This window comes from Geospiza fortis, unplaced genomic scaffold, assembly GCF_000277835.1.
Source record: "Geospiza fortis unplaced genomic scaffold, GeoFor_1.0 scaffold346, whole genome shotgun sequence".
Classification (NCBI taxonomy): Eukaryota; Metazoa; Chordata; class Aves; order Passeriformes; family Thraupidae; genus Geospiza; species Geospiza fortis.
In genome coordinates, this window is record NW_005054361.1 from 2,848,055 (window position 1) to 2,862,492 (window position 14,438).

The 14,438-nt window shown below is 39.7% G+C and overlaps 1 protein-coding gene across 4 annotated transcripts in view; it reads right to left on the bottom strand.

Moving 5' to 3' along the window:
- The window catches only part of TMEM108 (transmembrane protein 108), a 162,215-nt gene that overhangs the window by 147,403 nt on the left and 374 nt on the right, over positions 1-14,438 (bottom strand). Inside the window, exons 1-2 of one of the 4 annotated variants that reach the window (XM_031059395.1) lie at positions 14,273-14,411; positions 6,804-6,934 (exon numbers count right to left, since the gene is read on the bottom strand). The exons of 1 other annotated variant lie outside the window; for it this stretch is intronic. The gene's annotated coding sequence lies outside the window, so the exon portion shown is untranslated. Of the gene's footprint in view, positions 1-6,803; positions 6,935-14,268; positions 14,412-14,438 lie in introns of those variants that run through there. 2 more of the 4 variants (XM_031059396.1, XM_031059397.1) reach the window with 2 other exon arrangements.

Here is a 14,438-nt window from a genome sequence, read left to right on the forward strand (position 1 = left end):
GCAGGAAAATCCTAAGAGAGGATTTTTCATAAAAGAAATGTCTGTGACATGAAGAATACAGTATTATTAAATTGCCAAAGAAAGCACAAAATTAAAGTGTGGTGGTTCCTGCCAATTGATACCTGACAGCTCCCATTCTGAAAGCTCTTAAGTTGTGTGACAGCATGAGAAAATAAAATAAATGTTGTCTGCCTACGACATCATGTTAAGAGAGACTGTACTCAAGGGCATGAAGATGACATTACAAAAGAGAAAGAAACAATTGCAAATTAGTATCTCTATAGTGAGAGGTAAAACATCTTTCAATTTAAAGAAAAGCTCTGAGATTAAGACTTTACATGCAATGTTTTTGGAATTGACTTCACCATAAGATAAGGCATGAGCAGTTAATAACACCAAATCAGAAAGAACAGAACAAGGTGACTCTCTGATGTCATTATTAGCTTTGAAAGTCTCTTCCGGACAATGGTGTGGAAAATTAAAAAATATTCAGCATAAAAGGCAGAGCAGCTCAACTACCTGAAGTTTATAGACAATATATCCTATCTGCAAAATGTGACTAAGCTGAGCAAGGAAAGTCAGCACTGGATACAGCTAAATGAGCAAGAAGTACAATTCTTCAGAGGAGTATTCAAAAAAAAAAGGATTAGGACAAAGAACATAACTTTAAAAAAAGGACCTTTTCTTTGAATAGCTATAAAAGAGAACATGAGTTATGACATTGATGCATACAAAAGACAACCACAATAGAGGATTTAGGGAATTAAATACTTATTTGGTAGTTCACTAGGATGCCTAGACAATGCTGCCTGCTGACATGTTGTTTAAATGAGACCAAAGTTGTATAATACCAGCAGTCTGTATTTTTAACAATCTGGAGCTTCAGCAACTGCACATGTATTTCCACCCCCTCATTTCATTTCCAAAGTCAAGCTATTTGTTCCATTCAACCAAAAGCAATATTTAAGGTAGATAATTAGGAAATTAGCTAAAGCCATGCAAAAAAACAAAACAAAACAAAACAAACAAACAAACAATCAGATCCTGCAGCTAAGACCATGTTCAGATCGTCCTTCATCTCACTTTCTAGCAAAAAACCACCACTGTGGCTTCTTCTGTCGTAGTGCATCCTATCTATCAGTTTCCCATGTCTGTACACATTTAGAAGAAGATAACAGTTTAACTTTGAATCCCACTCAGAAATGCATGAAAACAGGCTTTTACAGAACACATAGAAGTCAAAATCTTTCCCAACTTTTTAAGTACTTTGATTTGACAACTCAGCAGTCAGCAAGTTTTCACAGCCATAAACATCCCCAGCTAGTTGCAAAAGAGGATGCTGGCTTTCATATGTGAAATTTCACTTCAAGTGATTCTCCCTGCCTCCTTGCAGGCATTCCCTAGACTTCTTAGCACTGCTGTTGGCACACTAAGTGCCAAAAGACAGGTTTTTAAAAAGAATGTTACTTTGCTTTTGCAAAGGCGTGTTTTTAAGCAGTTTAACATCTAACTAAACCTAAGCAATCATGGCATGCATGTAAGGAAGAATACAAAACAAGAGGAAAACAGAAACAAAAAAAGAAAAGGTTAAATCACAAATAGAGTATTAAAAATTCCCTTCTAGTAATCTAACATGCAATTAATACCACAGATACAAAAACAAATACACAAGTCACCCTGTATAGATTTTCTATACTGACTTAATTTCCTGTATGAGGATCTTCATTTATAGGGACCTCTATAGCACAAAGTGATGCTATCTCAGCTGCAATTTCACTTTTGCAGACAGATTAGAGTTTAGAAGTTCAGTGTGTCCTGCTTCTTGAAAACTGAGTCTCTTGAATTTCTGTAGCTCTCTGTTCTCCATTTACTATTTTCAGTTCTCTTCCTGAAGAGCAAAGAGTTGAAGTGTGACCTTTTTACTCACTTTAAATCTGACCTAGAAATGAACAGCTGAAATTTAACAGACTGATCCTTAATCTGAGGACAGGTATGGCATGGCCCACTCATTCTGCAGAAAAATCAGCCCATGCATGTAAAAATATAGCCAGGTCTGGTGCTTAGTTTTAGAAGTGGAATTTAGTTCTCTGCTTTGCATGATGATCCTGGGCTAATCTCAGTGGCCATCTGTATGGGCCACTCTGTGGCATTTCCCCATCCCACAGAGCTGATACAAGGTTGTCCTCAAAACTATGGCTCATTATGGATTGTGAGGAACCTGAGGCTAGATAAGTAAATACCTAAAATTCTCCCTTTGTTTCTATGTTTGGTGAGAAACCAGAGGGAGCACTGTGACATCCTGCATAGCCAGGCTCCTGCTTCTTTCTTTCTGCCAGTACTGATGGACCCTCTTAGATCAGTCTCACAGCAAGCTCATCTTTTTATCAGATTTCACAGTCTGATTTTACACAATATACCAGTTTATTTTCTATATCAGATACTGAGCAAGAGACCATAATCCCAAATTTCCTCCACTTAATGGCAAATTCCCCACCACACTTGACAACATTTAACTGCACCCAAAAGACTTTTCATCCCCCGATATATACACTATCACTTACTAGTGATAGAAATAGTAATCAAACTCGTCAGGGCCAGATCACAAGGTGCAGTGAATTATGTACATTCAGTGTAACCAACATGAACAAGATGCTAGCAAAACAACTTTATTTTCCACCTAATCATCAAGAAATAAATGCTGCATCTCACACGCAGCTTGAGTACATGAATAAGTAGCAACAAGTGTTTCAATATTTTTACTAAAGAATACTGAATACTTTTCTTTTAGAAACAAATTGGAAACAAAATTTAAACAATTCCCCATCGAAACAAAAAAAACACTTTTGCATGTTTAGACTGTAATCTTTGTTCATACCATTTTCTTTTGATGGGTTTTGAATATAATATTCTGTGACTAGAGACCAGTGTTAGTAGTATTAGAGGCAAGAACAAACACACCTGATTATCAGGTGGCTCTGTTGCTACTTCTGTGTCTTAATGTCTGCTTTGGGAGGGCTGACTTGTGAAGCTAACTAACTCCCTCAGGATTTGGCTCATAGAGGATCAGTGACTTCTAGCATGCTCTAGACTAGCAACAAGGGAAAAACCTGGTGTTGCTAGCTGCTATCTCATCTTTTTACTTCAGGCAGCACTGGGAAACACTGCAAGGCAGAATTTATCACTGAGGATGAGGGATCAAGAGAGCTGAAATTAGAAAAGACAGTTTGGCTGCGTTCAGTTCAAGTGGAAGTATTATGAAAAAGTGTTCCAAATTATGTCACACAGGGCAAATGTCACTGCAGTTAGTAAGAACTTACTGTGCCAGCAAATGTCAGGACAAATTACACAGCAGGACAGGCAAGATGTATGTCACATTCACTTCCAAAAGGAAAATGCTTCCTCCCACTGCCAAGAACCTGCTCCCATTTCCAAGCCTGATTTAAATCAAATTGCTCTTATTCAAATCAAAACAGCATAGATGGAGTACTCCAGTGACACGATGTGCAGTTCTTCGGATCCTTCCCCACTTGCATGGATGAAAGGCTTTGATTCTCCACCACCTTAAAACACCACCACCTCAAGGCTACTGAGTTGTGTATGTAAATGGCTGCCTGCAGATTCCTGAAGGCACTGCTTACTATGCTGATGAAAAATGTCTCACCGTCCCTATGCTCCTGGGTCATACCCATCTAATCTTTCTTGCCTCTTTGATCATATATTCTTTGCAGAAAGATGCATTTTCTCTTTATATGGGACCCAACACAGTATGCAGAACAACTGAGGTCTCATCAAGGCTAGAAAAGTGAATAATAGGAACATAAAATTCAGTGCACCAGAAAGGAGGAAGACAGGACTAAGTCATTAGCAATTTTTTTTTTTAATTTAAGTATAAGAAAGTCTTTTGCTGGACTGCAAACTCCTAGCAAAGTGAACTCATTTTGATTCAGCTAACCTTAGTTTAAAAATAAATGTTTCAATTAAAAACTACCAGTGCTTCAAAATGGAGAAAAAACATGTCCTTATGTTCTACAGAGGAAATAAACAAACAAACAAAAAACCCACAACAAAACTAGAGCTACAAAATATTTGGATGAGTGGAAGAAAATGTTTATTCCATTTTTAACTTTTCTAATCTAGGATTTTCAGAGGTTTTCAGGCCTTCATTTTCATGACATGAATATTAACTGAAACTCACCTAGCTTCTTGTAATATTGGAGTATGTGTGTTTGGTATAAACCAGAAGGTCATTTGTTCCTTCAGTTCCTAAGCTTTGTCTGGTTCCTCAATCATTTCTCAGCCAAAACTGGATAAACATGGCCAAAGGGTTATCAAGAATAAACCCCACAAACAAATCACAATTTAAAAGCTCAGGAATTCAAAGTCTGGCTTTGATTTAAGCCACTATTACATCCAGTTATTTTTTCTATCCAACAGCTGCAGGCTACCATCAAGAATCACTATACAACATATACTATATAAACTATGCTTTATGTACTATACTAATTCCAAGAGTTACTGTAGTAGATCATCTCAGGTGCTTTAAAGCAGGGCATGAACAGCACTGAAAGATCAATGAAGTTTTAGGTGAAGACCAGGATGGTTCACAGAGGTAGCTGAGTTGCAAGCTCACATTTCCACACAGCAGCACTGCAGGGATGACAGCCTTTGGCAAATGAAAAGTAACAAAGCAACTCTGGGGCTCTAACAGCATTTCTACTGTGAAGCAGCACCAATAAATCCAGTTAACTAAGACACTGCAGAATACTCTGACCCTGTACATTTTTCTTAGCCACTAGTACAAGTTCTCTTCAGATACTCAGATACTCAATTTGTGTGCAACTCTGTCATTGACTGGTGTTCTGAATGGCTGGGCTTGAGCTATGTCTGTGTAAGCACAATTTGCCTCCATGCATTCAGCCTCTATCCCCAGAAGGGCTGCTGCAAGAATGCAAATCCTATTTGGAAGGATTACTTGCCACGCAACAGCCGGAGGCCCTGTCCAAGGCTGGGCTCCCTGCTGTGCCAAGAAGCACAAACTCAGGAAGCTCTGATCCAGAGAAGGACATGATTAAAGCAGGCAAGGTGGCACAGGAAATGGCATTGTCCCTTCACACAGGCAGAAGCAAAGCTGCCACTCCCCACCCCCCTGCACACACCTTGTGTAAAGATGTTTAAACAGGAAAGCACAGACCAGCAGGCATTTGTACTTGTGGGAGCTGGCAACAACTGGCGCAAAAACAGATTCCAGTGGGGCACTTGAGTGTGGACACCAGGGGTTACACAACCATCTGGTAGATGAAATAAAACTCTCTAGAGAAATGCTTGCTATCTAGACCAGATCCTACAGTTTTTTATGATCCATACATTCCTTCCTAACAAGAGTTGTGGAAAATTACTGGAATGTCCCAAGTCCTCAAGTGTTTGAATGTGTTTTTTCTTTTAAGTTGTATCTGCCTATTGCTTATCTTTGCATTTTCTGAATACTTTATACATGTCATTTCTGTTATTTCAGCATGCAAGGGGGCCCCGCCCCCCACTATATATCTACAGGATGCAGTGCCACAGTCTGTTACATTCCCCACCTAAGGATTTCTTCAATTTAGTTCTTCCACAAAAGAAGGAGACTGGTTATCTCACACTTCTGGAAATGGAAGACTGATAACACTGGTGGTCATATTTCCATAGAGAATAGAAGCAATGGCAGAGCACTGGACAGGATTGTTCCCTTATCATTTAACACTGGCTGGGGAAAATGGAGAAATTAAGAGTTGCACTGACTTGAGCTGAAAGTCCTCTCTTCAGCCTCTCTGGGTTAAAGTAGAGACCAGCTAAGCCCAGTTGCTGATTCCTCTTTTTCCAACTGCTCAGCTGCCTGATTTGAGCTCTTGAGTAACACAGAGCTGGTATGGTTTTGCATTTGCTTTGTAGCAAACTTGTGTTGATCCAAATCATTAAAACATGAAGTCCCACATAGCCACTCCTCAGACATGCAGAAACTACATAATGTCAAAAATGAAAAATTTTACTTAAAAACAAGTTCCGTTCATGTGTTTCTCAAGTGTTTCTACCAGCTTCAAGCAGCTTTTTGAAATTCTGTGTTTTGTACCTTCCCTGAAAGTAACTCAGTAAAGGAAACATTCAGAGTAAGCGAGAGTATATCTGGGCACCAGACAAAAGATGCCCAGCAAATCTATTAATCTCTCCACCACCTTCAGTTTAGACCAGCAAGTAAATATTTTTACTGGTAGGGGAAAAAAAAAGGAAAATCAAGCAGGTTTTGTAAACAAACCATATAACAATCCTGAAAATGAAAAACGAAAACTGTACAAAGAAAATGGCAAAACTTGCATCTCCAGTCAGAGACATTTTATAGCCTCCAGTTTAGAGACCTTTTCTCCTGATTAGCTGCTACACTACGTACAGGTTTCAAGTCTACTTCAATCTACAGCAATTAATAAGCACATAAAAAAGATGCCTTAGGTGAGCAGGAAGGTCTTCTATTAGCGCATGCTAAAAATAGACAACCTGTAGAGCTATCTAAGCAGGTACTTCATATAATAAAACTTTGAATTTTACAGGCCCCAAGGATCCAAATTTATCATTGGCTTTTGAAACTTTAGGCTTTTTTGGATCTGCATATCATCCACTTATGTCATTAATAACTGGCCACAGTTATTAGCAGTCAGCCACTAGGCTGAACAAGCTTTGGAGAACACCTCCACTACCATCTTGCAGCGCCACAAAAGGGAGCTGCACTGCACTGAAGAGACACAAAGCAGCAGAGAAATCCATTTGTGCCCTACCTTGTAAGGGGAAGAGCAGATGCCTTCAAACATATCTATATCCATACAGTCCATTGGTTCAGATCTTCCTGGTGACCAAAACTCTTCCAGCTTCTTGCTTTCTTATTTTTTAATCTGCCAGCTGGTGTAACCTGCAAATTTTCAGAAGTGGGTGTGTTATTCCAAGATGTTTATTCATCTCATTTCATAAGGCATTCAATTTAAATACATATGGCTCTGTGCCAGGTGGCTCCTATTGCTCTCCAGAGCTTTCAGTGTAATGGATTACAGACCACATTGTTTATGTAGGTTATTGATTTTTGGGTGTATAAGTAGAAGACTCTTTAGGATTTCTTTGCAGACTCAGACTTTCCAGACTGTCATATTCCATATGTGTATATCCTACAGATTTCCCAACATAGTCCTAATTTTATGAAATTCAAACACTTAACAAAAAACATGGTACTACTTGCATCTCTGAACCGTCAATTTCTTTGTTAATTTATCTGTTAAAGGTTGATTCTTGTGGAAAGAGACTAAATTCAATTTAAATACTAGTTTCAGAATAAGAATGCTACTGATCTGAGAAACTGGAGGTTGACAGAGTGACCAAGATTTATATTCAGCAATCAAGGTAATAAAAAAGAAGAAACCTTCCCAAAAAGTGACCCTGACCACTTTTCAATGGTTTTTAGGAACAAAACGAATTAGTGGGACAGTAGGAAAATTCAGTCAAAGATTTTTTTTTAAGTACTCAGGGTGTCACAGTGAGATTCCTCAAACGTATCCAGAGCTGCAGTGCCTTCCAGGTCTCTATATTTGGTCATCTAAATCAAAAGGACTTCTGAAAACCAAGCAACAGTTTCTCTGCTTATACACTTTTCCTCTGTGAAAGCTATGAGGGAGTCACTTATATATGCTTGACTCCCCACTGCACAGTGTTCAGCATATAGAGCATTACCTCTGTACTTGACACCCCTCCCCAGTATCTTGATCCCTATATGCAGGAACCTCAAGCAGGACACATTTTCATGGTGGACTTTACAAAAAACATATTGCAGTTTTCATGGAAGTTCAATTAAACAATGGAGTGCAATTGTCTGTTTACTGGCAGACAGGCAGCCCGTGTTAGTTCAATAGCTGCTTTGCTGGGCTGTATTCAACTGCTCAAACAACTGTTTCATTATGAGATTTCACCAGACACCCCTGGCTCCAGCATCATGGCATAGAAAATGGGATGCATATTTGCTGCTTTCCACATTTTGGCTCCTGCTGCTTAAAAGCCGTCCCTGCTCTCCACAGAAATTGTTTTTGAGTATTTCAAAGGTTCATGTATATGGGGTTTGCAGTATGCATATCCTCTGTAGGCTGCTCTCGCCCTCCCTTTTTTATTATGGAAAATTGAAAATTAATTCACATCAGTCAGAATGTCTAAAAATCCTAAGTGTGACACTTTATACTATATGAACCACTTGTAGCCTTACATCCTGATGTAAATTCTCACCATGAAGGGAGGCACAAAAAGCCACCCCATGCCTGCATGTCACACACTGATGGCACATGTTACATCTGGTTTGATTGCTATTCAAACATGAAACTCTTGATGGAGCCAGAAAAAGCCTTGATCCTGGAACATCTTTTAGGGATCTATGCCTCTGCCTTAATGTAGACAGATCTCAGATCTGAAAGGTCACACACAATTACCTGAGAATCTTTGATTTTCAGTCTCAGAGAAATAACAACATTACACAACATTTTACTGCCAACAAGTTTCAGGACTTGGTTTCTATGAAGTAAAAGTTTGTCCTTTAGAAGTACTGGATAAAATGACGGTCATGACCTAACATGGGGAAAAAATACAACACACACTCTTGCAAATTAAGCATCACAATGCAAATTGATAGGAAAAAACCTGAAAATGCCACACTGTGGAGGTTATCTGAACATTTGCAGGCTATATTTGTATTCAAACCCTGGTTTTGGACCTCTCTAATTAGAAGAAATCTACCTTCTTCATGACAGTGGAGCATGCAGAGACTGGCATGAGGAAGCAGCTTGCATTGCAGTTCCACTATATAGTACAATTGCTGCAGCATGCTTGTGCTGGGATTTTGGCATAATACTGTGTTACTCTTTCAGAATACAAATCCAACATAATGTCAAATACAATACAAGTAAATACTTGTACTTTATACTTATACTTTATACTTTATTTGACTGGAGTAAATCTGGTCTAAGCACATGAAACCCTCCTGCCATCACAGACCTGTTGGATGGACCAGGGCCTGTAGGTCAGGAGAGGCAGCCAGCAAATTTATTGTGATCAATCTCTATTTCCCTATAACACCAAGGAGTCCTAAAGGAAGCAGGGTTCAACAGAGGTGAGTGGCTGCTGTCCTTTGAATGGTGGGTGCTTTGAAGAGGAGCTTCACTGAAACATGGACTAGGGCCACTCGACTGGGCAGAGAGGCCTGGATGAAAGTAAAGAGAATTTTGATGGCATTGCTCTAACACCTTACCATGGATCACAACTCTGGTGACTTTGAAAAGGAAAACCATATTTTTTGTTTCTTGGGTGACTTTCAATCTTCTGGAAGAAAAAACCCAAAGTACAAAGGGTGGACAGATACTGCTCCATTGACTTTGAGTGACCTATTTACAGTGGATGTGGGTATGGACTAATGATAAGGACAAGTTGTAACTACTTCGGAGCTAGGAAAGACTCCCAGTGGTTGGAGACTTTGTGATTTCCAAACACCAAGGAATTCGATGCTCCAGTCTACAAGTGTTATGAAACACCAGAATCAACCTCATCGCACAATTTCCATTTTACAACCACCATAAGGACTCCTAAATGTAGTCCTGCACCATCTACTCTAGAGGACTACCACTAGATTAAAACATCAATGCCAGTGATCCTTTAAGTGACCACAGAAGGCTTCTCTCACCCACGTCTTCCATAACTAACATATCGTACTGGTGGCTTGTCATAAAACTATTGTTGTTCCTTTAGGAATCATGATGTTTTACTGAAAGGCCATTCTTGGAAAAGTCTGCCTTAATAAGCTTAATAAGGCAAAGTGAGCTGCCCAGCCAAACCCTTTATTAAATCACACCAAAACTGCCTGAATTTATGCCATTGCAAAGACTGTTGGAAATTCCTGGCTGCCCTGGAAGCGTATGTACCAACCTCAGAGAAAAAACTCAGACATACTTGTTGATTCATACTAATGTCATTGTTTACAACGACAGGATGCATTAAATCCTGCTTCAATTACCAGACATAAAAGCACTTGTGGATTGACATGTGGTCTTCCCTCAACAGCACTATAATGGGGCTGAGGTAAACCAGCCTGCTGCAAACAGCATAATGTCTCCAGATGCCTGCATTCCTCTGCACACTCCCACCACCTCCCACCACATCTCCTACTTGTTTCCCTTCCTCATTTTCTCTTCTTCCCCCCTTTCTGTTTAGCCCTCCCTCTCCTTTTGTACTAGCAGATGTTGGAGGGCAGCTGACTAGCAAAATGGATTTACAGAGCAAGACCTGGGACTCTCAGTGGACAAGCTGACCACAGACAAGGATTATGCCCATGTGACAAAGAAGGGACAGCAAAGAAGAGGAAGCCAAGCTCTCCTCAAGGGCTCACTGAAAGGACAAGATGCAACAGACACAACTGAAAACACAAGCAACTGCATTTAAACAGAAGAAAGCTCTCACTGTGAGGCTGGTCCAACACACATGCAGGTGACCCAGAGAGGCACTGGAGTCTCCAACCCCAGAGACTGGAGACATTCAAAGCTCAGCTGCACACTGTCCTGTGCAACCTCTCTAGATGTTTTGAGCAAAGGGTTGGCTACACAACCTCCAGAGGGACCTGCAACCTTAGCAGTTCTACAACCCTGTAAACAGAGCCCTGTTCCCAAATTTACTTAACTCTTCTTTTAAAACAGGTTCACCATACAACATTACTGACCTGGCCAAATGACAAAGTTGATCCTGAACAGTGGTACAAGGATTTCAGTTGAGTTCTCCACATTTCACAGATGGAATGGACTGATACAAAAATGACTTTGAAAATGTACCCAGATGTTAGAGATGCTTCTTACTCTAAGAATCATATGGCTTCTTTTATGCTTCTCTTAGCAGAAAAGCTCCAGTGGTCACTGCTGCCTGCAGCAAGATCAGTACTCCTACTTTCACCATTTAATGCATTAGCCACTTGTAAAATTACATTTATGTCTCCCCTTTATATCATGCTCCCAAATGGTGACTGCCAAGGCAATTTTTAGCAAATCTTTCCCTCAGCCTCTCAGCACACAAACCTGCTTTTCTGATGCAGAAGAATGAAGAGAAAGCATAGAGAATTCACTGCCATAATAAAGAACAAGTTGGACCCTAACCCAGCTCCAGAGAGCTTTTCAAAGGAAAACTGGCAAGCATGCCAGCTCATACACATCTTTCAGAGAATGCTATCAGCAAACCAAAGGTCACAATGAGTGTTTTACCTGTGGATTACATATATCATCAGTGGCAAGGATTACTCAGTACCAAGAAGAGATGTATCATGTTCTTGCCCAAAGAGATGGCTAAGTGCTCTGCATAATTCATTTCCTCCATCAGCCAGGAGCAAGAGATAGGTCATTCTTTCCTACACCCATCACTCCTTATTTCAACAGTTACCACACTCCTGTTACTAATGATCTATTGGTAGCACCTCTAACCTCACCATTCTGAGTCCTCGTATCTTAAACTCAAAGTCTGAAAAGCTTTATTTATAATAGACTACAAAGCAGATCCAAAGTTATAACCTGGGCTCACTCCTGTTTCTTTTGAAGTATAACTCAGTCTTCAGTCAGACAAGGGAGTTGAAAAAGAAGCTTTCTCTTTGTGGATGTTAAGTTAAAAACTTAACAGAGATTTTCATTCTTCCTGTTTTGTATATTTACTGTGGCCAGCACATGCCTCCAGATGAGTCACTTGTAGTTACCCCACAGTAACTGTGCCTAATGGTTTCCTTGAAATAGTTCGGGGAATAACAAGATTTTTGGTTGACTTTAATTTCTACTGATTTTAAGCTTTAAATATCTTCAGTATCATAGTCATAAAATTGCTCTTTATCACTTAAAGGAGATCCATTGCAGACACCATATTGTCTTTAGTTGTGTTCCACAACACAGCTGAGTTTTGGATGCAAAAACTTAGTACCTATTCATAAAAAATCATACGTTGCTGATTAATTAATATAGTTGTTTAGTTAGCACAGCCAGGAATACCATTTCATATTTTGCTCAAGCAAGGATGTCATGGAACCAGTCAGGGAAAGTTTTCTACACATATCCACTAACTCTGACAAAAATTGATAATTTGCAAACACATACACTAGAATTTATTCAATTCATTGCCCCTATTTATCTGTCGATCAATTAATCTAATATATAGCATGGACAAAACTTCTGCTCCCATTATAATCCAATGAGCTAGACTGGAGCATGAGTTGGTTGGTTTTCATTGATGAAACTGAGGTCTGTTGCATGGCCCCTGAGAGATTCAGCTTAGCTGAACTCTTGCTTTGGGGGAGCTGCAGGCTGTGAAGAAATGTAATCTGTGCTGATTCAGTTTATCTGCTAAGCCAAAACCCAGCCCTGGCAAGACCTCCAGTGGAAGGCAGCACCAGAGGAGATGCTATGGCACAAGCACTTAGGAATATTGCCTGCCGTTGCCAGGAGAGGAAAGATTGCCCAGTGTTTTCAAACTTTTAAAGGCAGTGACAACACATAAAATTTCTTTAATGTATGCACAATATTGCAGATATGTCAGCAGTATATTGAAACACCCATTTTATTAGCAGAAATAAAAGATTTTGTCAATAACAACCTTATGTTTTGTTTTATTCTGCTGCTGTAACTCCAGATCTTGGGTGCAATCGCATAATTGCATCTCTACCATTGTAATTGGCTTCCCTCTTTCTTTAATCTCTCCAGTGGAAAGACAAAAGTTCAAACTATTCCATACCTGGCATTAGTCTAGAGAACATCAGTTTACAAGGGTAGAGCAAATTCCATCAGTTCTAATAGGATTAAAGGTGCTTCTGCAGTTTTCAAATCCTCAGAAGTAACACATTTTTTTAAAAGAAATAACTGGTGTTCACACAGTTGGTTAGCATGGTCCACCACAATCAGAACAGCTGGTGAGAAATTTAGCAGAATAATTTCACTGCATCTCCATTAAATATTACTTTATGATTCTGACTTACAGTAAGTCTGGCATGAACAAGAGGGGAATAGGTCACTCTGGGACAACAGCATAGTAGACAACAGCCAATTGCTTGCATATACAGTTTTAGGTCTAGTTAAGTTTTTAAGTCTCTAGAAGATCTTCAGACACACTGTCACTGTTACTATACTATTATCTATCCCTACAAATTATCTGGTTAAAATCATTCTGAAAACATCAGAGCTCACTCGGATGAATTTAACATAGATTTGAACAGTTGCATCTGCCTTCCAGGGATAGTGCTGCAAAGCATTCGTAGAAAATGTTTACTTAAATTTTCTTCTTCTTTTGAATTGCATTCCTTAATCTACTGATTAGCACACTTTCCCCTCTCCCCCCATCCCCCCCAAAATAAAGACCAGGTGTAAAATGACACCCTCATTCATCAAAAGCACGTTCTCATTGCTGATTTACCTTCCCAAGCAGTCAAAGGGTCATTTTTAAACATTAAATTGTCAATAGGATAAAGATGAACTGATCCTACTTGCTTTAATTAGCAGCTTTTTCCACAGCAGCCTCTCCATATAAAGGACTCCCTCCCTCCACAGACCTTGAATGCCTGACTGCTTTCTGCAGTTAAGAGAGGTGAATTTTCTGTGATACAGTATATATTTTGTAGTTCTGCTGCACAAGCATGGCCATTTATTCATAGCACAGTTCAATTTCCTTCCCCATTTTCCCATATAAGTCTGTTCAATCCTTAATTACTTATCCACAGTTGTTTTATCTCTGTTACAACCATCTCTGCAATCTGTGCTTTAAAACATTTTACTGAAACAGCCGTCTGGCCCCTCCTACTATATGAGATAAATATATGAAGGCTATGTCTAGTAAACTGCCTATCACTACTACAACAGGCTTTTTCTGTGGTTACACTTCTAGACATCTTTAAGAAAGGATGCCGTCTTACATGCAGTGCTCTACTTTAAATATAACATGCAAGCCACAGGCTCCCAGTTAATTTTGATATGGAGCAGTCTCGTGCCTTTGGCTGAATATTACCAATACACATCTCTGCAAACTGGTCGCGATAAGCACCTGGTCGTTCCTGCCTGAAAAACAAAAAAACAACAACAACAAAAAAATCCTGCCTCCTACCCGAGATATGATGCTTTTCACGCAATGATAGATACTAATGTCACCTTCCCTCGCAGCTCCCACCCATTCGAAAAGAGTGGCAATAATCCACACGCTATTTTCACTACGTACCTACCCCTGAAACTGCTTATTCACATATAACAGAGAACGCCGCAGGAGGACAGCTACAACGCAACGTTCCTTAAACTATCAGCGCTGACCGCCAGGCTGCTGCCGCTTCGGATCACCTCTCGTGAAACAAGAACAAGACAAACCGAGGAGCGAACGCATCTCACAAGAGG